Here is a 27,326-nt window from a genome sequence, read left to right on the forward strand (position 1 = left end):
TTGTGCTGACACACTGAAGGCAATGTTGAACCTTGTTGTCAATTTTGGCCCTTGTTAAGAGTTGGTTCCCATGCTATGAAGTAGTGAGCCACATTGTCCAAGGCCTCATCGTGGATTTTGATAACTGGGGGAGGACTAGTGCGGTGTGGCAGGAGCAAATTGGTTGAGGACCTTTGTTTTATGGATGTTTAGTGTAAGCCCCATGCTCATCCATGTCTCGGTGAAGATGTTGATCATGAGATGGAGCTCATCCTCCATGTGTGAGCAGACACAAGCATCATCTCCATACATCTTCAATGACAGAGTATGGGATGACCTTGGATCTGACCTGCAGGCAGTGGAGGTTTTATCAGACTTTTGTTTGTTCTGTAGTTTACAGATCAGTAGTAATACCTGCCGTCCTTTTTGGTTCAGGGCTGTGGACTATGTACAACAGACGCCTCAAAACTCTGGAGAAGTCACCAACATGGCCCCCACAGGATCATGCAAATCCATTGGCAGCACTGGTACACCATCATAAATATTCTTGCTCAGGCCAACATCCACAACATCAGAGAATCATAGAATTCCTACAGTGTAAAAGGAGGCCATTTGGCCCATTGAGTCTGCACTGACTCTCTGACAGCATTGTACTCAGGCCCACGTCACATATTTACCCCATTAATCAGTCTAACTGACACATTTTAAAACACTAAGAAGCAATTTAACATGGCCAATCTACCTGGCCTTCACATCTTTGGACTGTGGGAGGAAACTGGAGCACCCAGAGGAAGCCCTCGCAGATATGGGGAGAACTTGCTGACTCCACACAGTCACCCAAGGCTGGAATTGAACTGGGTCCATAGCACTGTGAGGCAGCAGTGCTAACCACTGTGCCACCGTGTCACCCATCAAAGCATTGGCCAATGTTGATGAGCTCCATTGGGCAGGCCACATGGTTGGAATGCTTGACACAAGAGTCCTGAAACGCATTCTCTACTCAGAGCTTTGACACAATGAGCAAGCCCCAGGAGGATAGAGGGAATGCTTCAAGGACACCCTCAAAGTGGCTCTGGAAAAAAATGCAACATCCCACCAACACCTGGAAATCCCTGGCCCAAGATCACAAAATAGAGGAAAAGCACCTTGGAGGAGCGGAACAATGAGTGTCATTGCTGGGAGAAAGCTGAAGCCAAACATTGAGAGCAAAAGGAGCTCAATGCAACCCAGGCACCCCATCTCCCACTCTGCTCACTGGACTCCTCAATCACCTAGGAACATTTCTGGTGTGAAAGCAAGTCATCCTTGACTCAGAGGGGTTCCCTAAGAAGAATTTTTCACTAGGAAAAAAGATGAATGGTTGCGAAACCAATCCATGTAATCACGTGGTATTCTTACCTCTATCCTGAAGTCATTTTGAATGGGTTTACTGAATTAGTCTTGGCTCAGTATTTAAAGGAGATGACAGGGGTCTCACTATTGACGCCTGCTTGACTCCATTAAACATGGTCCACTATATTAGGTGCCACTCAGGCCTTCTGGCGGTTAGAGGACCCTAGGCCAGAAGTCCCATCCTTCGAGACTGCTGCCCAATCTGAGGCTGGCAGCTCTATTACATGAGAGTGCTATTGGAGAGGTGGTGGCTGCTGCCAATTTGACACACACTCTAGGCCCAATATTGTCACTGGATCACAGGCCACAGGTGAGTGATGATGGGAGGGGGATTGCAGTGTAGGATGGTCTAAAGAGGGGAAGAAGGGGTTCTGTGGCAAGGGCAGAAGGGATGGCTCTGAACCCCCACACTGAGTGCCTTTTGAATGAGGGCCTCATCTCCACCCTCCCCACTCCCCTGCCCCTCCTTCATCCTGCCTCACCCCCGGGTGTCTGCAGGAAACACTGCACCACTTCGCTTGTACTGCCCATCACAGGGCTAATATCTCCATATGAATGGAGATGAATCCCTGAAGTGGGCAGCTGTTGACAGTGGGATAGGAAGAAGGCCTTCCCAACATGGATTTAACTAAAGTGGAGGCGGGAATGTGATGGGGCCCCCATTTGCCACCTCCTACCTGATGAAATGTCCCCCCAACAACTAAATGTGCCATGGGGGAGGGTATTCAATTCTGAGACTCCAAGGATGAGATTTTCTGGTCCCACCCATAATGGGAATTGTAATAGGCAGGACAGAAAATCCAGTGAGCCATTTCAATGTCCGCTGACCTAGGGCAGCAATTTTCTGGAAAATCCTGCTCCAGATGTTTGAATTGTGAGCACATCTAATATTTGATGATTCAGTCAAAATATTCAAAGTCTGACGATTTGACATTTTGCCAAAGATGAAACTTCCTTTATGAGCTAAGTAAGGATGAAATTGTTCTGGAAGTAACAATACACATTGTACGGAATTTTCCTGTCCGGCCTGCCCGGGAATCGTAGCAGGTGGGAGGGGGTGGACCATGCCCCACTTCTTGACCTTGGTCAGGATTTTCTGGTTTTGGGGGGGGGAGCGTCAGCGGAAAATCCCACCCATTGAGTGGGCTGTTCTGGCCCCGTCTGCAGCCGGGATTATCCAGTCCTGCCATAAGTCAATGAATTTTTGGCTGGGCCATCAAATCTCATGTGGCGGGCAGTTCCCTCCACAAGGGGGTCGAAAAATCTCAGCCATTGGCTGGAATCTTTTCTCACCGGTGGGATTTTTCCATCCTGCTGCAGTGAACGGAAATTTGGCTGGCCACCAAGTTCTCCAATCTTGCTGCAGTGGGTACGTGACATGAATGGCAGGTACGATGATGCCCATTGTCTTCTCTACTTCACCAGTCATCAGAAAATTTGACGTTTATTTATTTATAATTTGCATAGCCTTCCTCTTTTTACAATGACTAATGCATCGAATGAAGCACCACAGTCAAGTGCCATTGAATAAAGACACAATTGACTATAACTGTCTTAATGTTTGTGAATGGTTGGGTAATTTTGTATGTAGTCTAGACCTGTTCTACATTAATTTGAATCTTGTACTTCATGCTTTTATACTTTGAACCACAAAATATGAGTTAATTATAATGGCATTTATTGTTCACTGATTCAGTTGGGCAACTTTTATTTTGGGTTGTAAATTTACAGCTGACACTGGACACCAAACTAGCTGGAGGGAACGGATGTCAATTAGATGAAGTAGAGTGTAAGTAGCTATAGGACGTGGGAACAATTTATTTTGTTAGTGTAGATTTGGTTACCGCTTTTACTTTCACTCCAGGTCAATGGCTTCATCCACCAAGATGTTTCCAGTTGACTGAAATTCAAAGCAAAATGTTATAGGTGTTCTAAAATTGTTCATATTGAGAGCTTACTGAAAATTCAAACTTGGTAAAAGTGCAAACTGGTTCATGTAATTGTTTTACCAAAGTTATTTGGCATTGTGAAATAATAGAATCCATCAAACATATCCTGCAGGAGTGCTCTTAATTTCACCTATACAAATATAGCATTAGATAAACAATTTGTTTTTATTGAAGTTTGTTTGTGATCGCAGAAGCACAGAATCCATACAGTGCAGAACAAAGCCATTCAGCCCACTGAACCTGCACCATCAACAATCCCACCCAGGTCCTATCCCTGTGTTTACCCTGCTGGTGCCCCTGACACTAAGGGTCCATTTTAGCATGGCCATTCAACCAAACCCGCACAACTTTGGACTGTGGGAGCAAACCAGAGCACCCAGAAGAAATCCATGCAGAAATGGGGAGAATGTGCAAATTCCATACAGTCACCAAAGATTGGAATTGAACCCATGTCAGTGATGTTGTGAGGCAGCAGTGCTAACCACTGTGCCAGCATGCTCATCTGTGCTGTGGAGAGAATTTAGTATCAGTAGAGTGGTCTAGCACCACAGAGTAATATTTTCACTTTATATATACACATGATAATACGGGTGCATATTCCTATAATTTCCTCATCAGAAATTTGTCAATTTCTTTATCAAAAAGAAACACTGTGCTATATTTTTCCTATCTAGTGGGTACTTGTTCCCTATGTTTACAGTGTTACATGTGAAGAACCTAAGAACTTGCGTCACAGTAGCTCCTGCTCTTCTAAACATATAATTGTAGCTGTTGGTGGTTTATTCTTCTCCCTTTATTAAGAACTTCTCATCACCCACAATATCAATTCCCTTTATAAACTCAAGCACAGGAATCATAATTCTCACTATAGGTTGCATTTAAAATTAAATTGAGCTTCGAGTTTTTCCACTTGGCCAAATATGTATTCTTCGAAAGTAATGTTCACTAAAGACAGAATTCTGGATTGAAACACCCTTGTAGTTAGCATTTATTTCAGATAAAATTCAAGAGTTAGATGGAAAAGAGCAGAAAACCCAAAGAGACACAACTTATAGCAGAAAAATATGGGCTGAATTTCTCCGCCCTGCCATCGCTGCCAGCGAGAAAGGAGAATTTGGCGCTCAGCCAAAACTCCATTCACTGCAGTGGGACTGGAGAACCCAGCCACGGATGAGGTTAGAGAATTCCGGCCATGATGGTATGATATTTACAGTTTATTTTGAGACGTTTATTTAGAAACCAGTTACCGTATTTTGGCACCTATTGACTATTCTTTCAACAGGTTGTGGAAAAGATTATTAATTCTTAACTTAAGTGTTATGATTGCAAACAAAATGTATGAATGCAAATTGAGGGAAGATGGGGCAAAAATGGACATGACCCCGTGAGATTTCAAAATGCCATCCATCGGCAAGTGTGAATATTTCCAATGGGAAGTGCTCCAGACTCCCATTTGGCAAAGGAGTTGGCATCTGCACAGTTGAGGCCCACTGACAGCCTGCAAAGCAAGCAAATCGTGACATCAGTTAGTGTGCAACATAGATTTGATGCTAGCATCCTCCTCCACGATCCAGGGTACTGCTTCTTTTAGCCTTTATAGTTGAACATTAAAGTGAATGGCATGAAAGACGCCCTCTCCACGCCCACCCTCACCAGCCCTGTTTGAAAGAATCGTAACCTACTTCCAGGTTAGTTGTTGGCTTATTTCCTCTGGCTGCTGTTGCAACTGTACATTTTTTGAGTGCTTTCTATATTTGGTTAAAATTTCAATATCTCCAGGAAGTACACTGACTGGTGCTGAAATACTACAAACCTGTTGCTTGAAATCATTGTTGATTGTCCAAAAAACCTATCTATTTCAGTAATGCCCTTCAGGGAAGGAAATCTGCCATCTTACCCAGTCTGGTCTATCTGTGACTCCAGAGCCACATCTATGTGATTGACTCTCAACTGTCCCTCTGACCAAGGGATGGGCACTAAATGCTGGCCCAGCCAGCGAAGCCCATGTCCCACAAATGAATTTAAAAAAGTAATCCTGGTATATCTATTGAAGGCAAGACTGATGTGACTACCTAGAACCTGTTAATTCTATCAAGCAGAATTGGAGAATTACAATTCTACAATCCAGGAACTATGAATATAAAATCAGTCTGGTATATAATACGTACCGTGTATGTGAGATGTGGAATATAGAAAGAAGGATGGCATACAGGCAGATATCAAACTGACATCCAGCTGCAAGGCTATTGTTACCAATTTCTAACTTCAGCGACATAAATCCTGTGAATTTTCCAACTTCTACTAGAAGTTTCCTGACGCAGTGTTTTGAAGAAAAAGATAAAGACTCAAGAGATAGAATTTATATTCTCCTTAAAGTGGTTCCTTCCCTCAACTTCTGTACTATAGTCCTTCAAATGTTCAGCCTCCAGGCATGATCGTATGTTCTGACCTCCCCTTTTTTTTTCATTTTTATGGAACTTGGGAATATTTTAACTGTCAATTATCATTTCCCTGATGAATACTAAGAGCTGGAGGGAGAGTCAACATCAGTAATGAGCAACACTGAGCAGCAGCCTAAATAATGAACTATTCCCTCGGTATACAATGTTTCCAGGCCTCCTTTTAAGATATCTCCTGTTGGCATTATTCTATGTAGTCTTTGAAGATGGATGGAGGTTCTCTCTTCTGGGAGGTTTCTGCTGTTTCAGCGATATGGAACTACAGAAGTTAACCCCGAAGTATGCAGGATATTATGGCTCAATATTTATTATATTCAGTGTAAAGAATGATTCCCATAAAATCAGATTATAAATTCTTCCATAATAGTTTGTCAGAGTGATGTGGATATAAGGTGCAAAAATTAAGCTGCTACAGTTCTTCTTTTTGATAGTTTATTGATCTCTGAATAGGCTGGTAACATTTGAAAAGATTTATCAATTCCCCACTGACCAGCTTAAAGGATCACACAAGATTTTACATATTCGGACTTTTAAAACAACAAACAAACTAAAATCAACATTGATTAAATATTACTTAGTAGGCAACTGATATTCTAAACTACGGAAAAGGTATCGTCCCTATAACCCTACATCACATTTTACATTATACAGTACCCTCTTTAGCCATGTATTCTTAAGTTGAAGGTTAACTATTACCGGTATTAAGAGATTCCCTATTCTCGCTTTGCCAAGGGAAATGTTTCAGTCTCCTTTTAAACAAGCTTCTCTTTACTCAATTGGTTTTAGCACAATCAAATTCCCCCAGCTAATATTGTGGTCTCTAAATTCTCAAAATTCTTGTTTCCTCATATAAATATAAAGTTTTCAATTACTCCTTGTATTTATAATTTCCAAGGGCTTTTGTGTAATTCTGAATGCGAGGCTATATTTCAAAAGTTTGACTTATATTGGCAGATGATTCTGAGTTAACAGTTTGATTTTCAAGTTAAAGGGGCTATCAAAGGATTAGCTGTCTTTCATGTATGGGGGAAGGGAGACTCAGGTGGAGGGCATGTAACGGGCTTCCCAAGTGGAAGCAAGGCCTCTGCTGGTCTCTGGCCACCAGATTTCTGGGCACCATCAGCTTTGTGCCAGAAATCGCTGAGGAGCTGCATGATGTATTTAAGTCACAATTTGCATGTAATTAGCAGGCCTGCTAGAGTTCCTCCTCCCGCCCCCCACCCCCTCCCACCCGCCTGCCCCACCCACAACACCAGGAGTGCTTCACTCCAGTGGGGTTTACAACAGCTTCCCACTACACGGATCTGGCGGCCCAACCCCACTGGAGTGAAGGCCCCCCCCCCCCACCCCCTGGAAGCTGGGCATAAGGGGGAATGTGCCAGCTTGGCAGTGATACCCTGGTCCCCTGGCACTGCCAAAATGGCAAAGTGGCAGTGCCAAGGGTGTTGGGCCTATTGGGGTGGGGCCCATAAGGGATAGAGGGGATGATCAGTGGAGTGAGGTGTCCTGCTGCCACTCTGCACTCAGCAGTGATAGAAGGAGCAGACCAGCGATTAGGAGGCCGGCAGTGCACGGCCATTGCACGTGCGCCGATCTTGGCGCTGACATATCAGTGCGTGTGCAATGGCCCACTCAGTGCTATACTGCCTGCCTCTCCAGCGGGAATAGGCCCAGCTCACTAATATTTCACCGGATTCACGCTAGGACTTTCTGTGATACACAAATTCATTTTGACACTGGGTAGGTGGTTGTAGAGGGGTTTCGTAGGGATATGACAGGGCGTGGGGGTTGGGGGAAAGGATACGGGTGTGAGAGGTTTTTGAGGATTAGAGAGCCTAACAACTTCTAAAGTAACTGGGACAAAATCCCAGAGAACTGAGGTGAACTGCGTAACCAGCCCACCTTGGCACACGTGCGCTCCCCTAGACGCCTAGGATCTGCTTCCAGTTTCAATGGATCAATGTTAACTTTGGCCCTGCCTCCCTCCAGTGCAAATTGGTCTAATAGGGCCCATTGGGCTGAAACGAGTCTGGTAAGTTGTGAAATTTCATATGTAAAAGATCCCACACCATCCAGCTTTTGCTGAATAGCAGTGGGGAAATGACTCAATGTTTTAGCCAACATAATCATGGGAGCAGACTGCCAGCTTGTTCACTAATATCTTTTAAGGGAAGAAATCTGTCATATTAACCTAGTATAGCCTATATATGACTCCAGATTCAGAGCAATGTGGCTGATCCTTCAATGCTCTCTTAAATGGCTTTATAAGCCAGTCAATTCAAAGGAAATTAGGAAAGGTCAATAAAATGTCAGCCAGCAATGTCCACATGACATGAATGAATAAAGTAAATAACTGGAGGGGGTGCAGAGGAGATTCACTAGGTTGATTCCGGAGTTGAGAGGGTTGGCTTATGAGGAGAGACTGAGCAGACTGGGGCTATACTCATTGGAATTCAGAAGAATGAGGGGAGAACTTATAGAAACATATAAGATTATGAAGGGAATTGATAAGACAGAAGCAAGGAAGTTGTTTCCACTGGCGGGTGAAACTAGAACTAGGAGACGTAGCCTCAAAATAAGGGGAAGCAGATTTAGGACTGAGTTGAGGAGGAACTTCTTCACCCAAAGGATTGTGAATCTGTGGAATTCCCTGCCCAGTGAAGCAGTTGAGACTACCTCATTGAATGTTTTTAAAGCAAGGATAGATACATTTTTGAACAGTAAAGGAATTAAGGGTTATGGTGAGTGGGTGGGTAAGTGGAGCTGAGTCTACAAAAAAATCAGCCATGATTGTACTGAATGGCGGAGCAGGCTCGAGGGCCCAGGTGGCCTATGCCCGCCTCTTGTTTTTATGTTCTTATATTGTTATGTTCTTTACCTACTTGTGGGACATTGCTGTTTGAAAATGAATGACAATTCTTCCCAGCATTGCAACTATAATCATGGGCTGGATTTTCTCAAAGTCAAGATGGCTTGAGAGCCAGTTAAAAATGGAGGGCAGTTGCCGATTCTGGTGTTCCCAGATTTTTGGAGTTATTTTGTGAACTACAGTTTGCATGGGAAAACGATTTGAAAGGTAAGTTTAAATGGTCTTCTGTATGCCTCCCCGCCCCCCACCAATCATGTCAATATACATCCACCACTCACCATCCATGCTTGCTCATGAGCCCCATATCAAGCAACGGCACTTGCATGTGCATTCACCCACTCTATACTGCATAGCAGCAATAAAGTCTTCAGCGACAGCAAGACGTGTAAAATATGTTGTTAGAAGTTACTTATTGATAACTTTGCAACCTCTTAAAAAATCCTTTTCACTGCACTCCAATAAAATTATCAATCATTTGAACTATTTCATCATTAAAAGCTGAAACCTCTTTACCTTGTGTTAATAAACCTGATGTAACTGGCAGCATAGATCAGAGAGTCAGGATAGTCAATCAAGTAAATGTTATCTAGATATGGAGATGCTGGAATTGGACTGGGGTGGGCTCAGAAAGCAGTCTCACAACACCAAGTTAAAGTCCAAGAGGTTTATTTGGTATCACAAGCTTTTGGAGTGTTGCTCCTTCATCAGGTGAGTATATTGCCACTCACCTGATGAAGGAGCAGTGCTCCGAAAGCTCGCAAGACTTCTTACTGTTTTATCTAGGGCTTAGGAGTTTCAATAGGCTAATAGATTTCTGGGCTATCTTCCACACTTTATTATGTATTCTCAAAATGTGTGCTTCAAAATGGGGGTGGTTTCACATTCTCCTTGCTGCTTCAGAAGTGGCAACATGTCTCAGTGGTGATGCTGGCCCTGCAAATGGACCAGCAACATTAAAGGCTCACTCACATCCTTAATTAGCTGCCTCCTTTACCATACAAAACACCCATAATGGGACTTGTATCCTTTCACCAAATCTTGCCTAGTATAGAAATGAAAGTTGGTTTTGTTTCCCCTATATACATCCTGTTTATATTTTTCAAAACTTTTACAGCTAGACAAGCCTTGTTGTCTGATACTGATTAGTGAAATGACTTGGGCCAATTGCTATGCACATGCAAGTTGTTGCTGTTGCTGTTGAGTGGGTTAATTTTAGAATGCAAAGTACTTCTTGTTGTGAAGCATTATGTTAGGCAGGATCATGTTTACAACTATTTTCAGTCATGTTACAAATGGTTTGCTTTTGTGAATGTACTTCAGTTTGAGTGAAAAGAATAGTATCAGTTGAATACATTTTCAGCGTTTTGTACTATGTCAAGACAGTTGCCATGGAGATGTGCCTTTGATTGCAGAGACCAGTGTAATAGAATTCTAGAAAACATACTGGGGGAATTTCTCCCGTCCCATCCGCCACAGGAATTTATCAGGCCGGGATCGGGGCTGGGGGGGGGGGGGGGGGGGGGGGGGTTGGGGGGCTGGGGGGGGGGGGGGGGGGGGGGGGGAGGATCACTCAAATGTCCATTCACCTCAGCTGGGATTCTCCAGTTTTAGGGCAAGCGCGGGTGGAGAATCCCACCCACTGTTCTTGAGAATGTGAGGAGCTTTGGTGAACTGATGGTTAGCTACTTTATATTTTAAGATTATTACTTTAACTTAATATACATCTAAACCCCAAAATGAATATTCTGGGCACTTAGTCCAGAGACCCAGATTCTTGCTCTGAGAACAGGGGTTCAAATCGGACTATGGTAGCAGGTGGAATTTAAATTGAACTAATAAATCTAGAATTAAAACCTAGTGGTGACTATGGAATGAACATCGATTGTCATAAAACCAGTCTGGTTCACTAATATGGAAGGAAATCTGCTGTCCTTACCTGTTCTGGCCTGCATGTGACCCGGACCAACAGAAATGTGGTTAACTCTTAACAGCCCCTCTGAAATGATCTAGCAAGCCACTCAGCTCAACAAATGGCCATATCCCATCAAAGAATAAATGGAAAAACAAAGAACAAGGAAAGTTACAGCACAGGAACAGGCCCATTGGCCCTCCAAGCTTGTGTCGATCATAATGCCCTAACTAATCTAAAAAAAACCTCCTGCCCTCTCTCAGTCCATATCCCTCTATTCTCTTTCTATTTAGTTACCTCTTAAATGTTGTTAATGTGCCTGCTTCCACCACTTCATGATCCAGGTACCTACCACTCTCTGAAAAACTTCCCCAAAAATCTCTCTTAAACTTTCCCCCTCTCATCTTGAACCTACACTCCTTGTAATTGACACTTTCACCCTGGGAAAAAAGCCTCTGACTGTCCACCTTGTTAATGCCTCTCATACTTTTACAGGCATTTATCAGGTCTCCCCTCAGCCTCCATCTTTCCAGTAAAAACAATCCTAATTTATTCAACCTCTCTCATAGCCAACACCCTTGAGACTAGGTAACATCCTAGTGAACTTTTTTTGCACTCTCTCCAAAGCTTCCACATCCTTCTGGTAGTGTAGTGACCAGAACTGCATGCAATACTCCAAATGTGGCCTAACCAAGGTTTTATATAGCTGCAATGTGATTTCCCAACTCCTGTACTCAATGCCCGGCTAATGAAGGCAAGCATGCCACATGCCACCTTAATCATTTCAGCCATCTGTGTTGCCACTTCTAGGGAACTGTGGACCTGTATACCCAGATCCCTCTGTATGTTAATGTTCCTAAGTATTCTGCCATTTACAGTGTCATTCACACCTAAATTTGATTTTCCAAAATGCATCACACCTCACAGTTGTCTGGATTAAATGCCATTTGCCATTTCTGTGTCCAAGTCTCCAATCTATCTCATCCTGTTTCATTCTCTGACAATTCCCGGCACTATCAGCAACTCCACCAATCTTCATGTCATTCACAAACTTACTAATCAGACTACCCACATTTTTCTTCAGATCATTTATATATACTACAAACAGCAGAGGTCCCAGTACTGATTCCTGCGGAACACCACTAGCTACAGATCTTCATTCTGAAAAACACCATTTCATTGCTACTCTCTGTGGTCTATAACCAAACACGTTCTATATCCATCTAGACAGCCCATCCCGAATCCCATGTGATTTTAGTTTTTGTACCAGTCTGCCACGTGGGACCTTGTCAAACGCTTTACTAAAATTCATACAAACTACATCCACAGCCCTTTCCTCATCAATTATCTTTGTCACCTCTTCAAAAATTAAAGAAAAAAAAATTATCTCCTCATGTTGCTTAATAACAAACTTTGCTTGATAATATCACTATAAAAGTGCCCTGGGACATTTCATTATGTTAAAGGCACCATGTAAATACACAGTTTGGCCATTATGAATGTGAACTCAATTACATCACTGGCAAGGGGCAGTAAATATCGGACATTGAGATCTCGCCGACAGGATTTGCGATTTCCGTGTTTCACCAGATCTGGAGCCCCCACCAGTGATCTTGCAGACAGACAGACAGTGCGACCTCAAGATCCTGCCCAGAAACTGTGGCAAATATGTAGCATGAGATTGAGAGTCAGAGGGCATGATCTTACCAGCCTCACTACCTCTACAGCAAGGAAGGAGAATTTGGTGCCCAGCCAAATCTCCTCTCACTGCAGTGAGACCAGAAAATCCCAGCAGTGTGAACGGCTGAAAGATTCCGCCCAGGATGTTTCAGGTTGATAACCTTTCATCAGAAATTCAGACAGTGGGTGGAATTCTCTGGCCGCGCTCTCTAAAAGCCGGAAATTCCCACCTGACCGTCAATGATGTTTCACATTCTCCAAACCCGCCCGCTAAATTCCAGTGGCGGACGGGATGGGAGAATTCTGGCTAGTAAATGTTTCTCTCTCCACAGATGCTGCGTGAGTTGCTGCCATCGTCCAGTTTGCCTGGAGGGTTTTGTATTTCACATTTCCATCATCTGCAATATTTTGCTTGAGTTTAATGTGATTATTTCAAGAAGAAAAGCTTCTTGATGCAATTAGAATTTTGGCAGTTTGATCTTGGATATTGATGTTGCCATATCTTATCTTCTACAATGGTACACAGAAAAGGAATTTCCTTGACTTTGGCAGTCAGAGTGTTGATCGGCTGGGGTTTGGAACGTAACATCAGATGGGCCTGTGTTCCTAATTCATAGAATCATAGAACCCCTGTAGTACAGAAGGAGACCATTTGGTCCATCGAGTCTGCACTCACCACAATCCCACCCCGTCCCTATATTTACCCTATTAATCCTCCTGACACTAGGGTCAATTTGGCATGGCAAATAAACCTAATTTCAATGATGATGAATACTTTTCCCACAATTCTACCTCTCAAGCACCTGTCATGACACTTTTCCTAATCCGGGATGTGATAATGATCTGTTTAACCACGATAACCTGAAAAAAAACTCTACTCCATCATCATGAACAGTTCAATATATAGGATTCAAAACATGTATCGCTGACTTTGCTGACTAAATCTAAAGCACATATTTGTTCTTGTTATTTGTTGGCCATTTCCCAGTAATTATTCCTTTGAATAGATCAATCAGTGATAACGCCATGGGGATAACATCTTTATTTCCATTGTGGATTCTTGCAATTTGAATCAATATCCCTGCCCTTGGATCACTAGGAGACGTCAGAAATAAAGATTTAATGCCATCTTTGTAGCATATCAATCATATCAGCATACTGTTTAATGCTGAGCTTTCGGGCTCTGCATATTATTTCCAATGTGATTCTATAATGAAGATTTAATTTGGTACTTTCTCCTTTGTTCAATATATTTCTTAACATTCTTGCCTTTCTTGGCACACTCTCGCCATGAGGACTCAGCTGAGCAGTTCTATTGGTTGTGAGGAATGGGATGAATTTTGTTTGAGCACCTCCCATTCCCCTGCTACAACTTTGGAAGAAATTGGAAGGCAGGGTGTGATTGCTGAGGGAATTCACTCTGAAAGATAGCCCATAAAGGGAAATAAGATCCTTTCCTCATGAGTTTTACATAACATACTGGAGAAAACCATCAGCTAGATCATCTCTAAGTTTTAGAAAGGATTTTTACTCTTATATTCCATCTCTCTTTTTCCCAAACATTAACTGGCATTTTCTTCAATTCACCAGCAGTATTTATGCCTTCCTGCACAGATAATCTGTTCCATACATTCACCATTTTCTGTGTAAATTAAGTAAATCTAAATCTTCTTTCTTCTGGTGTTCAGTCTATGCCCCCAGTTACAGAATGACTGATTATGTCAATCAATTTATTAGTCTGCGCTTTTGCAACACTCTTAACAATTTTACAACTTTGAACTACCTTACTGCAATGTTTACTTTAAAGTTTACTTATCAGTGTCACAAGTAGGCTTACATTAACACTTCAATGAAGTTACTGTGAAAATCCCCTGATCTCTACACTCTTGTGCCTATTTCGTTACACTAAGAGAGAATTTAGCATGGCCAATGCACCTAACCAGCACATCGTTTGGACTGTGGGAGGAAACCCAGGGAGAATGTGCAAACTCCACAGAGACAGTGCCCATGCCAGGAAACAAACCCAGGTCCTTGGTGTTGTGAGGCAGCAGTGCCAACCATTGTTCCATGGTGCTGCCCTGATGTAAGCTATATTATTTTAGCTTTGATCTCAAAGTTTGAACATATTAGTTTTCCATAACTATAACAATTTGCCTTTGCTATCTCAGTCTTTGTTTCCATCTTGCAAAGAAAGCTTGTTTTTTTATTCATTCATGGGATGTGGGCATCGCTGGCTGGGCCAGCATTTATTGCCCATCCCTAATTGCCCCTTGAACTGAGTGTCCTGCTCCGCTATTTCAAAGGGCAGTTAAGAGTCAACCACATTGCTGTGGGTCTGGAGTCACAAGTAGGCCAGATCAGGTAAGGACGGCAGATTTTCCTCCCTAAACAATGTTAGTGAACCAGGTTGGTTTTTCCGACAACTGTTTCATGGTCATCATTAGACTTTTTAATTCCGGATTTTTATTCAATTCATATTTCGCCATCTGCCATTGTGTGATGGTCCCCAGAGCATCACGCCACTGCAGATGGGCCTGTGTTCCTAATTCATAGAATCATAGAATCCCTGTAGTGCAGAAGGCCATTTCGTCCATTGAGAATACCATTAGGCCACTGCCTAACTTTGGAAACTCATTTGAAGGAACACCACTAATTCTCAACAAAACATTCAATCATAATTTTTTTGAGCAGAACTTTTCACACAAAGTTATAAGACAAAGGGATGTAATGAGGTCCACTGATATCTGGGAGATTCCATTGACCCTTTCCCTACTTCAGTGTCTTGTATTCAAGCTAGTTGATCTGCACTGAGTTAGCTGATCCCTGCTGCTGAGGTAAGTCACACTTCACCTAAGGAGAGAATAGGCTAGGTTTTCTCTTTAGGATTGAAATCCTGCTGCAGGCTGTGTATGAGCACAACTACATTGAACTGCAATGGACCCCATGGTCAAGTAGGCTACCAGGTCCAGATGAAAGCCAAATTGCAGGCCTGTGGCAATCTGCATAGGCATGGGAGTGGGGGGGATCATTGCTCTGCCAAACGCTACTCGATCCAGCATTTCTAGATACCAATTATCAAACAGATTGATACAGAAACACATTCCACAAAGTTCTAGGAAGAGCAGCTACAGTGCATTACTCTTTGTTTCCCCAAATCCCAAGAGGAAGTTAAAGTTTTCTGAGCAACAGAGTTAAATGTGTACTTTATTTTCAATTCTTATCAGCTACAAGTTATCAATTCCTTCCAAGGTTTTTTAAGAAATGTCTTTTTCAGTACATTTCTGAGTAAAGTGAAGATTAATTAGTAGCATACACTACATATTTACTGCTTTTCTTCCTCACAGTGGATATGTTTGAGGTTTACTAGGCTGATACCGGAGTTGAGGGGATTGAGCTATGAGGAGAGGCTGAATAAACTAGGCTTGTACTCGTTAGAGTTTAGAAGAATGAGGGGAGATCTCATTGAGACGTATAAGATGATGAATGGGATGGATAGGATAGAGGTGGAGAGACTCTTCCCGCTCAAAAAAGACAGTAGGACTAGGGGGCACAGCCTCAAGATAAAGGGGAGGCGGTTTAGAACGGAGTTGAGGAGGAACTTCTTCACTCAAAGGGTGGTGAATCTCTGGAATTCTCTGCCCGTTGAAGTGGTGGAGGCTGCCTCGCTAAATATTTTTAAGAAGCGGGTTGATGGGTTCTTGATAAGAGAGGGGATTAAGGGTTATGGGGAGAGGGCGGGAAAGTGGAACTGAGCCACAACAGATCAGCCATGATCTTATTGAATGGCGGGGCAGGCTCGAAGGGCTAGATGGCCTACTCCTGCTCCTATTTCTTATGTTCTTATGTTCATGTCCTTTGAGACAGAAATCAGACTTTGAATCCAAAAGAAACATGTCTGTAAAAGTCAGAGAGTAGTGGCGGAAGGGTGTTTTTCTGGCTGGAGGTTCATGCAGTAAGAAGTCTCACAACACCAGGTTAAAGTCCAACAGGTTTATTTGATAGCCACAAGCTTTTGGAACGCTGCTCTTTTGTCAGGTGAGTGGAGAGTTCTGATCAGAAACAGGGCAAAGGCCCTGTTTTCATCATTTTTATCCAAGTCACTTACATATAAGTGACTTGGATAAAAATGTAGATAGGTAGGTTAGTAGATGACACAAAAATAGGTAGAGTTGTGGATAGTGTAGAAAGTTGTCAAAGGATGCAGCAGGATATAGACCAATTGCGGGTACGGGCGGAGAAATGGCAGATGGAGTTTAATCTGGACAAGTATGGGATGCTGCGCTTTGGAAGATCAAATGTTAAGGGTAAGTATGCAGTTAATGGTAAGACCCTGAATGGCATTGATGGACAGAGGGATGTTGGGACTCAAGTCCATAGCTCCTTGAGAGTGCCGCATAAGTAGATAAGGTGGTAAAGAAAACATATGGCATGCTTGCCTTTATTGATCCAGGCATTGAGTACAAGAGCCAGGATGTCATGTTGCAGCTTTATAAAACTTTGGTTAGGCCACACATGGAGTATTGAGTTCAGTTCTGGTCACCACATTACAGGAAGGATGTGCAGACTTTGGAGGGCAGGCAGAAGCGGTTTACCAGGGTGCTACCTGGATTAGAGGGTCTTAGCTATAAGGAGAGGCTGAACAAGCTAGAATTGTTTTCTCTGGAGCGGTGGAGGCTGAGGGGAGATTTGACAGAAATTTATTAAATTATGAGAGGCATAGATAGTGTTGACAGAATAATTTTTCCGGAGTTGAAATGTCTAATACTCGGGGGCACGCATTTAAGGTGAGAGAGAGAAAGTTCAAAGAAGATGTGAGGGGCAAGTATTTTTACACAGAGAGGGGTAGTTGTCTGGAACATGTTGCCGGGGGGGAGGAGGCGGGGGGTGGCTGATAGAATAGGGTCTTTTTAGGGGCTTATAGATAAGCACATAAATATGCAAGAATGACGGATATGCAGCAAGGGGAGGCCGAAGTGATTAGTTCAATATGGCGACATGTTCGGCATGACATCAGGGGCTGAAGGGCCTGTTCCTGTCTGTACTGTTCTGTTCTATGTGCTATAGTCAGGTCTCTTAGAAATGTCTCAAAGCACTTTATACACAATGCAGTTAGTGCTGTGAAACATGTGTCGAGACAAAGCTGACCTTACTATTTAAATACTTAATCATTAATTTTACTGTAAAGCTATGTCTCATGTGCCTATGATGCTCCAGATATTTTTACCTCTCTTGCTGCCAGTTCTCCTGCCATCCTCACTGCCTTGCTCACAGTTCCGGCCTGTGCACGCCTCTGATTTGTTATCTGGTCTACAAACTTTCTCCATCTTTGCCTGGTACTTTGCTATTCCTATTTCATTCTAGATGTTCTTCCTTTCCTTCACTTCTCACTTACTGCTCTCTCTCTCACTCTCTTACTCTTGGCCAGTCATTGCCTTTATTTTAATCAGTTCACTCATTCCTGAACTGCGGCCTCCCCAGCCTGGATCACATCGGTGACGGTTTGGGAATTAAAAGCTGCTGCTGGCGACTGGTGGTTTTTAACATCAGGCTTCAGGCGATTGATTTCCAGTGGTGGCAGGCTGATCGGCTGCTACCTGATGTTGTTGGCCTGCTGGCTTGAAAGCTGGTGGAGCAGTTAGTGTTTATAGATTCACTGTTGATGGCTGTGACTGGTTGTTTAGCCTTGTGGTGTTGCCAATGGCCCAGGTGATCGCACTCTCACCGGTCAGGGGATGGCAGGTTCAAATCGCACTCCAGGACCCTGAGCGCAAGAATATAGGCTGACACCAGAGCTCTGCTGAGGAACGTAAGAAATCAGAGCCGGAGTTGGTTCCTTGAACCTGCTTCATCGTTCAATAAGATAATGGCTGATCTGAACTTGACCTCAATTCCACTTCCTTCCATGTTGACTATAATCCTGACCCTTGACTTCTTTTAAAGTTCAAGAATCAGTTTGCCTCCTGCTTGAATATATCCAAGGAGCCAACTGCTTGCGGCAAGGAATTCCAAAGATTTACGACCCTCTGAGAAAAGAAATTTCTTCTCATTGCTGTCTTGAAAAGGTGACTTGTTACTCTGAAACTGTGCCATCTTGTTCTAGTTTCCCACATGAGGAGAAACAGCCTCTCTACATTTACCCTGCCAAGCTCCCTCAGAATCTTATATTTGTCACTAAGATCTAATTCTTCTAGACTCCAAGAAGTATTGGCCCAAGGTGCTCATTAGTCAACTGCTTTGTCCCAGGAATCAGCCCAGTGACCCTTCCCTGAACTGCCTCCAATGCAGGTATTTTCATTTTTGGAGACGCAAACTATACACATTGCTTTTGGTATAATCTCACCAAAGTCCTGTAAAATTGTAGTGTGACTTCCCAATGTTTATATTCCATTCCCCTTGGCGAACATTGTTTTTGACTTCCTAATTACTTGCTGTACCTGCACGGTAACGTATTGTGATTCATATGCGAGGATAGCTTCATGCATGATCTCTCTGTTTCACAGCATTCTTTAGCCTCTCTCATTTTGAATAATATGTTCTATTTTTTCCTGCCACCTCACATCTTCTAAATGATACAGCATTTGTCAAAAGTTATACTTTGCCTCTCTATATACCTTAGCAGGCATTTTCCTCCCAACTTGGTTTTCTACCCATCTTTCTATTGCGAGCAAATTTGGCTCAAATACACTCAATCCTTGCATTGACGTGTGCTATAAATAGGTTAAGCCTCAGCACTAGTCCTGTAGAACCTCACTTGTTACAGTTTGCCACCCTGAGGATGTGTTGCAACTGGAAGGTGTCATCCTTTCAGATGAGATTTTAAACCAAAGCCCCATTTGATCTCAAGTGGATGCAAAACATCCTCTGAAATTATTAGGAAGGAGAGCACTGCTGGGGGAATTATTCCCAGTGACCTGGCCAATACCTATGCTTCAGTGAACATTATCAAACAGCAGATTATCTTGTCGTCATCACATGGCTGTTTGCGTTTGTGTGCAAATTGGCTGCAATATTTTCTCCATTACCACAGTGACAATACTTCAAATGTATAGGGGGCAATTCTTCCATCCAGCTGCGCTGTATTTGTAGTGTAGTGGGCCGGGAGACTCGAGCAGAGGCCATTTTGTGGACTCCCCGCTGGGTGCCACGGATTCTGTGAGTCTCCAGCAGCTGAATTTCCGGTGCTGTCTGCATAATTTATGTTAATGAACATTGAAATCGAATTTAAACCCCAATAATGGGCCTGGGGTCTAAAATCTCTGGGCCCGCTAGCTTACCCTCCCCCCCCCACTCAGCACCCCCCCACTGGAATGGTTCATTCCAGTGGGATTTAACATAGCTCCCCACTTGCCAGAAGCTGGCAACCCAGCCCCGCTGAAGTGAAGTGGGGGGAGGGGGTGGCATCGAGGCCCCTCTGAGGGTCAGGGAATATGCCTCCTGGGAATTGTCAGTCTGGCAGTCTCAGCCTGGGTCCCCGCCACTGCCCCAGGGACAAAGTGACAATGTCCAGGGGGCATCTTAGCACTGCTCACTGGACATTGGGCAGTGCCAAGGGGGTGGGGCCTAATGGGGGTGGGGCCTGATGGAGTGGCAGGGTCGCTGGGGGGAGATCAGTGAGGGTGGCATGGGGGTCCCGCTGCCACTCTACATTCAGGCTGAGTAATAGAAGGAGGGAGGCCAGCAATCAGGGCTGTGCATTGTGGGGTGGGGGGGACGGGGTGGTGGGGGGCGGTGTCAGAAATCAGGCCATGGGAGGGTTGCACTGCTGGCAATGCAGGAGCATGCTCAGGGTCAGCTCAGCGCTATGCAGCCGGCCTCTCCAGTGGGAATAGTGAAGCTGAGTCCATGAAAAGATTAGCCATGATCTTACTGAATGGTGGAGCATACTCGAGGGGCCTTTCAGAATGTCTTCAATGCATCCTTGAAGAGGATTAATATCCCTCTTGACTGATCGGAGTTCCTGGTTCACGACTGACCGAAATGAAGAACACTCATTTGGGAAAGAGCCGCACACATCGAGAGGTTTTGTCAGGAATGTGCCGAGGTGAAGTTAAGGCGCTAGAGGGAACACACCAACTTCCTGCTGCTAGTTCTTTTGTTCTTATGTTAAACTGTCTGATTTATGAGAAGGTAAAATGTAATGTTTAGGTTGATGTCATAACAAAACAAATGCTTGCCAAGAGTTGTCCTGTTTAATCCTGCCTACATGTTGCTTTTCTATGAGCACTGAGTTCTGGAAAAACAATTTTCTGTTCATTCCTTTTGGTCAGTAGACACTGTGTACTGTGCTTATCATTCAAAGTTAACAGTATCTAGTACATACAATTTAGAATGATAACACAATCATTTCATAAACATGAGTCTGGAACAATGCATACTTGTTTCATTGTCTGTTGTGGGCAATGCTCATCTTTAGATACAGTAAGTGCAAAACGGCCAATTTTTTCATACTCTGTGAATTTGTAATCACTGAAACATTTATGAACAGAAACAGCATTTATTTCAATGATTCAATGACACCAACATGGAAAACAATGTAAGTATTGTTTAAGTCAATCCAACACCTATTTTTATTGTACGTGCAATCATTTCGTCCCACTCAGGGACAAAGTGCATACATCTTCCACAGCAGCGCGGTGGCACAGTGGTTAGTACTGCTGCCTCACAGTGTCAGGGGCCCAGGTTCATTTCCTGGCTTGGGTATCATAGAATAATAGAATCCCTACAGTGCAGAAAGAGGCCATCTGGCCCATCGAGTCTGCATCGACCACAATCCCACCCAGGCCCTACCCTCATATTCCTACACATTTACCTGCTAATCCCTCTAACCTACACATCTCAGGACACTAAGAGGCAAATTTAGCATGGCCAATCAACATAAACCAAGCCAGGAATCGAACCCAGGTCCCTGGAGCTGTGAAGCAGCAGTGCTAACCACTGTGCTACTGTGCCGCCCATGATAACTGTCTATGTGGAGTTTGCACATTCTCCCCGTGCCTATGTGGGTTTCCTTCAGGTGTTTCAGTTTCCTCCCACAGTCCAAAGATATGTGGGTTGGGTGGATTAGCCATATTAACTTGCCCCTTAGTGTCAGGGGAGTAGCTAAGGTAAATGCATGGGGTTATGAGGATTGGGTGTGGATGGGATTGTGATCAGTGCAAACTCAGTGGGCTGAATGGCCTCCTTCTGCACTGTAGGATTCTATGATATTATAAGTCAGGATAGGAACTGCAGCTTGAGTCTGTGGAGACAGAATATTATGTAGTTGCGTGGGGCTGAAACATTTAAATTGCCAGAATATTCACATGAAATGACCCCACTGTCTTCTTCAGAATCAGTCCTTCATAATCGAGGATGATTTGTTTCCACTTCTGCTCAGTGGGTTCTGAGGTGGCTGCTAAGCCCAATGCTCAATCTGCAGACTCGCTGCATGCTGGGCAGATGCTTGAAGGCTTAGATAGATGGATTGTTTGGAGGTTTGTGTGCTCCCTCCAGTGCCTTAACTTCACCTTGGCACATTTCTGACAAAGCCTCTCAATGTGTTTGGTGCTTTCCCAAATGAGCGTTCTCCATTCCAGTCAGTCACGGGTCAGGAACTCCGATCAGTCAAAGGGGATGTTGGACCTCTTCAGGAATGCATTGAAGACATCCTGAAAGTGTTTCTGCTGCTCGCCTGCGAGTCTCCTGCTGCCACTGAGTTGAGAGTAAAGCAATTGCTTCCGGAGTCTCGTGTGAGGCAATGGAACCACACATCCCGCCCAGCAGAGCTGGTTATGAGTGATTAGTATCTTGATGCTGGGTATATTGGCCTGGGGGGGGAGTCTACACCGACCACAATCCCACCCAGGCTCTATTCCTGTAACCCACTTGTTTACCCTGCTAAACCCCCTGACACTAGTGTCAATTTAGCATGGCCAATCAACCTAACCCACTCATCTTTGGACCGTGGGAGGAAATCCACACCGGCATGGGGAGAATGTGCAAACTCCACACAGACAGTGACCCAAGGCAGGAATTGAATCCGGGCCCCTGGCACTGTGACGCATCTGTTGGACTGTCTTCCTTGCCACTGGATTTGAAGGATCTTGAGGACACTGCAGATGGTACTGCTACTGCCAGCTGTAGCTTGTCCAAAACTCCAAAGCGTATAGGAGTATGGACATCACTGCTGCCTACTAAACCTGACCTTAATCTCTGGATGGAAATCCTGGTCCTCAGATGTTCTTTGCCTCAGTGGGCGAGCTGAGCCGACAGATTGGAAGTGACAATTAAGTATACCTTTGACGGGTCCCATTGCCATAGAATCATATAACTCTACAATGGAGAAGGAGACCATTTAGCCCATTGAGTCTGCACTGACCACAATCTTACCCAGGTCCTGTTCCTATAACCCACTTGTTTACCCTGCTAATCCCCCTGACACTAGTGTCAATTTAGCATGGCCAATCAACCTAACCCACTCATCTTTGGACTGTGGGAGGAAATCAAGTAAAAAGTCTGACAACACCAGGTTTTAGTCCAACCGATTTATTTGATAATACTCACAAGCTTTCGAGGTTTCCCTCTTCGTCAGGTGAACTCTCCATTCACCTGACGAAGAGGGAAACCTCGAAAGCTTGTGAGTATTATCAAATAAATCGGTTGGACTAAAACCTGGTGTTGTCAGACTTTTTACTGTGTTTACGCCAGTCCAACGCCGGCATACCCACATCATGACTACTATCGGAGGAAATCAACGCAGACATGGGGAGAATGTGCAAACTCCGCACAGACAGTGACCCAAGGCGGGAATTGAACCTGGGTCCTGGAACTGTGACGTAGCAGTGCTAACCACTGTGCCACCATGCCGTTACCTCCTCCTGTTCCTAAACACCAAATTCCAATGTGTCAAGGCTCCTTAAATGCAAAATCCTTTGCTCGCATTGAATCCATAGGGAAGAGCAAAACCTCGGGGCAACCACAAATCGCATTTAAGGGGGCAAAAATAAAAAATGCTGGAAATACTCAGCAGGCCTGGCAGCATCCGTGGGGAGAGAAGGAAAGGTTAGTGCGTCGGGTCGTGATCTTTGACAGGTTGAAAGGTTGCTTTCCGCAGATGCTGAGTATTTCCAGCATTTTGTTTTGTTATTAATTTCAGATCCGTGGTATTTTGCTTGTGGCCTTTAAGGGAGTTTGAAATACCGTACATTCATTCCTGGATAATTGATTTGCAAATTGTTCAAATTGTTACCACAATAAGATGAATTGTCTGCCTTCACCAATAAGGCTAGAGGAATCTCTGGAATGAGAGAGGTTGCCGTTTAGGCCTCTGAGCTCAGTTTGTTATTGTGCACTCATTATAAAACACAAAGACATGAATACGTTCAGAACTCTCAGATAAAATGATGCTTGTAAACTAGTTTTGTTCCTCAATGGTATGTTGTTGCAAAATACCACAACGTCCTTGCCCTCTTACCCAGTCCAAGCTGGTTCAGACTGGCTGTTGATAGGACTTTTCACAGTTCATTTTCATACTAAGTTCGTATCGAGGTTATGGAGGAGTACTGCAGGATAAGTGCCGATGTCAATATTATTGGAAAACTCTGCTACAATATTTAACAGTAACAATTCAATTCCTGCAACTGTTTTGGAAAAAAAACACTTATGTGTTCTAAAGCATCCTTTGAATACAAAAATAATGCATCCCGTCTGAAATATTAAATACTTTTTTTTCCGGTTACAAAATTTTTACTTAATCTTTTCCCTCATGAGCAAGTAAGGATGGGCAATAAATGCTGGCCAGCCAGCGATGCCCATGTCCCACGAATACATTAAATATTCCCCATTTCTCTTTTGATTTCCTATTTTTACATCTTGATAATCTTTGAAATTTTATAGAAGTGTTTGATGACAAATGGAGGTTTGAAAAGGGACACTTCTTTCATTGTTTTCCCAATTTTCGAGGGGATAACAATTGGTTGCTTTCCCATAGAACGTACATATTTTGACTGTGAGAAGTAGCTGCAATGTAAAGTATTTTTCCCAAATATATTATTATGTGGAAAATATCAAATTTGAAAGAAACGAAAGAGGACCTGTTTCTAAAAAATGAGATAATGTGAATTCTGACTGCTGCTAATTGTTTTAAAATGTCTTATTAATATTTTTGTTTAATAAGTGCAAATGACATATTGAAAGGAAATAGCTTGGAGGAGCTACCAAGAGTGGCAGTGTGAAAGAGTTGAGTTTTAACAGCATAAAGACACTGCTATAAAGCTGAGGTGCTATAGCAACCTTGTTGTTTCAGCTGTGTTTTTGCGAATTCACCTCCTTCACAATTCTCGGCACAATGATTAATCCTACATATGATACCAGACTTCAGTTCAATTCACTCTTGAGACAGCTGCTAGGAGATGCAGGGGATAGGCTGGATGTGACGTGTCTTCTAATTTTTCCCATCGCTGCTGTAGAGAAGTATCTCACCTTTATTTGCAAGCATCGGTAATCTAGCTTTGGGCACGTGGAGAGTTGTCAGCACAGTGCCAAATCCAAACGCATGTTTACAAGGATGTGTGCTGTATAGCTAGATTGCCTAGGTTTATTTGACTCCTTTTTTTCTAAAAAAGGAGCCACTCCTTTCATGCAAGACCATCCCCTTTAACGAAGGTTTGTCTTTTACTGCATATTCACAGCTAGATCAAATAACTTGTTCTAATATTAAGGCATTACTTTAATTGCTGAAACAGTCCGTTGATGTGATGAAAGAAAAAAAAACAGATATTTATACAATGTCTTTCAGTTCTTCAGAATGCCCCAAAATGCTTTGTAACCGATGGATAATTCTGAAGAGTAGTCAAAATATTTTTCTAAGGAAGTGTGATTGTCAAATTATTCACTGGAAAGTCTCACAAGTAGCAATGAATGGCCTGCTAACTTGTTTTTGATGTTTGACAAATAATTGTTGCCTAAGAGAACTTCTCTGTTCTTCAAATAGAGTCACCTGCTTTTAATCCACATTAAGAGTACAGATACAGAAATGTTTAACATCTCATCCAAGATGACACCTCTGACAATGCAGAATTCCTGTGGTACTGCTGTACTTCCCTCCTTGGTGCCAGTCAAGATTAAATGTGTAAGTGGGCCTTAAATCCATGGCTTTCTAACTCGAGCAAGATTACTGTTCATAACCAATGAAGTACTTTTAAATTAGAGTCATTATAATGTAAGCAAAAGCAGCAGCTAGTTTATACGCAGCAAGATGCCGTAATCAGATATAATGGATTAAGGGGGTGATCTTGAGCCCACTCTTTTCATGCCCGGAAATGATGGCGCAGGCTCAAAATGAGAGAGTTTGAAAAAAACATCTCGCCAGGGAAATCGTGAGATCGAAAATCCTGGCCGTGGACTTTAAAGCACAGGGCACAATTCTGAAATTTGCAAATTAAGTTTGGAAGTGTAGTAAATGCCACTTCTCCTGATTTTATGCAACTGTGCCACTGGCCTTGCTAGTGAAAGTGCCTGGGGCAATGGCTGAAAGATACAATTACATGAGAATGGCTGTGTCAGGCTGTTGCTTGACTAGTGTCATTAGCACTATTGCCTCAGAGCGCAAGGGACCAGAGTTCAATTCCTGCCTTGGGTCATGGTAGGTTCTCCCTGAGTCTGTGTGGGTTTCCTCCGGGTGCTCCGGTTTCCTCCCACAGCCTGAAAAATGCGCTGGTTATGTGCATTGGCCATGCTAAATTCTCCCTCAGTGCACCCAAACAGGCAACTAGGAAATTTTCATAGTAACTTAATTGCAGTGTTATTGTAAGTCTATTTGTGACCCTAATAAATAAACTTCATTGAGGTGCGGAGAAATTTCTTCACCTCGGTGAATCTGTGGAACTTGAGGCCAAAATGTTGTGTGATTTCAAGAAGAAATTAGATATACCCCTTGGGGTTAAAATGATCAAAGAATATGGGGGGAAGGAGGGTTCAGGAATTTCATTTTGATGATCAGCCATCATCAAAATGGATAGTGGGGCAGGCTTGAAGGGCTGAATGGCCTACTCCTGCTTTTTCTTCATCAGGATATTTCCATTTTTCATTTTAAATTTCCAGCATCCACAATATCATGCTTTTGGGTCAGTATTTCAACCGGCTTACTGGAAAAGAAACCAATATCTTCATGGCGATTGAAGAGAAGGATGTCACTCCCAACCTGTCTAGTTTTAAATAATCAGATTGATTTGATGCAGAATTGAAGGCTGTTGCAACCAAACAGACCAACGGGAGGCTGACAGTGGAAGCTATCTGATTGAGATCAGTTTGTGGACAAGTTTAAATCCAATCACACAATCCAATCTACCTTTCTCACAATGTTTACCGCACACAAACTCAAGGGCAGGATTTTCCGACTGCGCTCGCCCCAAGGCCCGAGGTCAATGAGCCTTTGCATCGTCCTGTCCCGCCCATTATGAATCCCGTGGTGGGCGGGACAGGAAAATTCCCGCAGTAGTAAAAATGTAACTGCTCGCATAACTGGACATAAGCAGTTCTTTGAATCATAGAATCCCCACAGTCCAGAAGGAGGCCATTTGGCCCATTGAGCCCGCAGTGACAATAAACCCACCCATGCCCTTTCCCAGTAACCCTACGTATTTACCCAGCTAATCTCCCCATATACTCCGGGGCAATTTAAGTATGGCCAATCAACCCAACCTGCACACCTTTGGAATGTGGGAGGAGCCCAGAGCACCCGGAGGAAACCCGAGCAGACATGGGGAGAATATGCAAATCCCACAGAGACAGTGACCCGAGGCTGGAATTGAACCCGGGTCTCTGGCACTGTGCAGCAGCAGTGCTAACCTTGGCCGGAGACATTACTTCACACAGGAGTAGTGTAAGCATAAAATCTGGAAACACCTAGAGGGCTGTAGAGTAGGGATCCAGAAGAAAGACTAAAATGGCATATCTACACTTGATATTTAGCTGCAGGGATTTTAGAACCGAACTGACATGTAAATAATCCTTTACTGTGAGATGTATCATGCCACCAGCTCTTCTTATCCACTTTCGCATTCTGCTCAGCTCATCCATTGCATATTTGAGCTGAACTTTAATTGCAAATC

General features: G+C 43.5%; 1 long non-coding RNA gene across 1 annotated transcript in view; it reads left to right on the plus strand.

The window, feature by feature from the left end:
- Positions 1-27,326, plus strand: part of LOC145355632 (uncharacterized) — a 39,203-nt gene that overhangs the window by 3,809 nt on the left and 8,068 nt on the right. The window contains exon 3 of the long non-coding RNA XR_013889017.1: positions 25,208-25,345. This is a non-coding gene — a long non-coding RNA (uncharacterized LOC145355632). The remainder of the gene's footprint in view (positions 1-25,207; positions 25,346-27,326) is intronic.

This window comes from Carcharhinus amblyrhynchos, chromosome 19, assembly GCF_965287045.1.
Source record: "Carcharhinus amblyrhynchos chromosome 19, sCarAmb.v2.hapA, whole genome shotgun sequence".
NCBI lineage: Eukaryota > Metazoa > Chordata > Chondrichthyes > Carcharhiniformes > Carcharhinidae > Carcharhinus > Carcharhinus amblyrhynchos.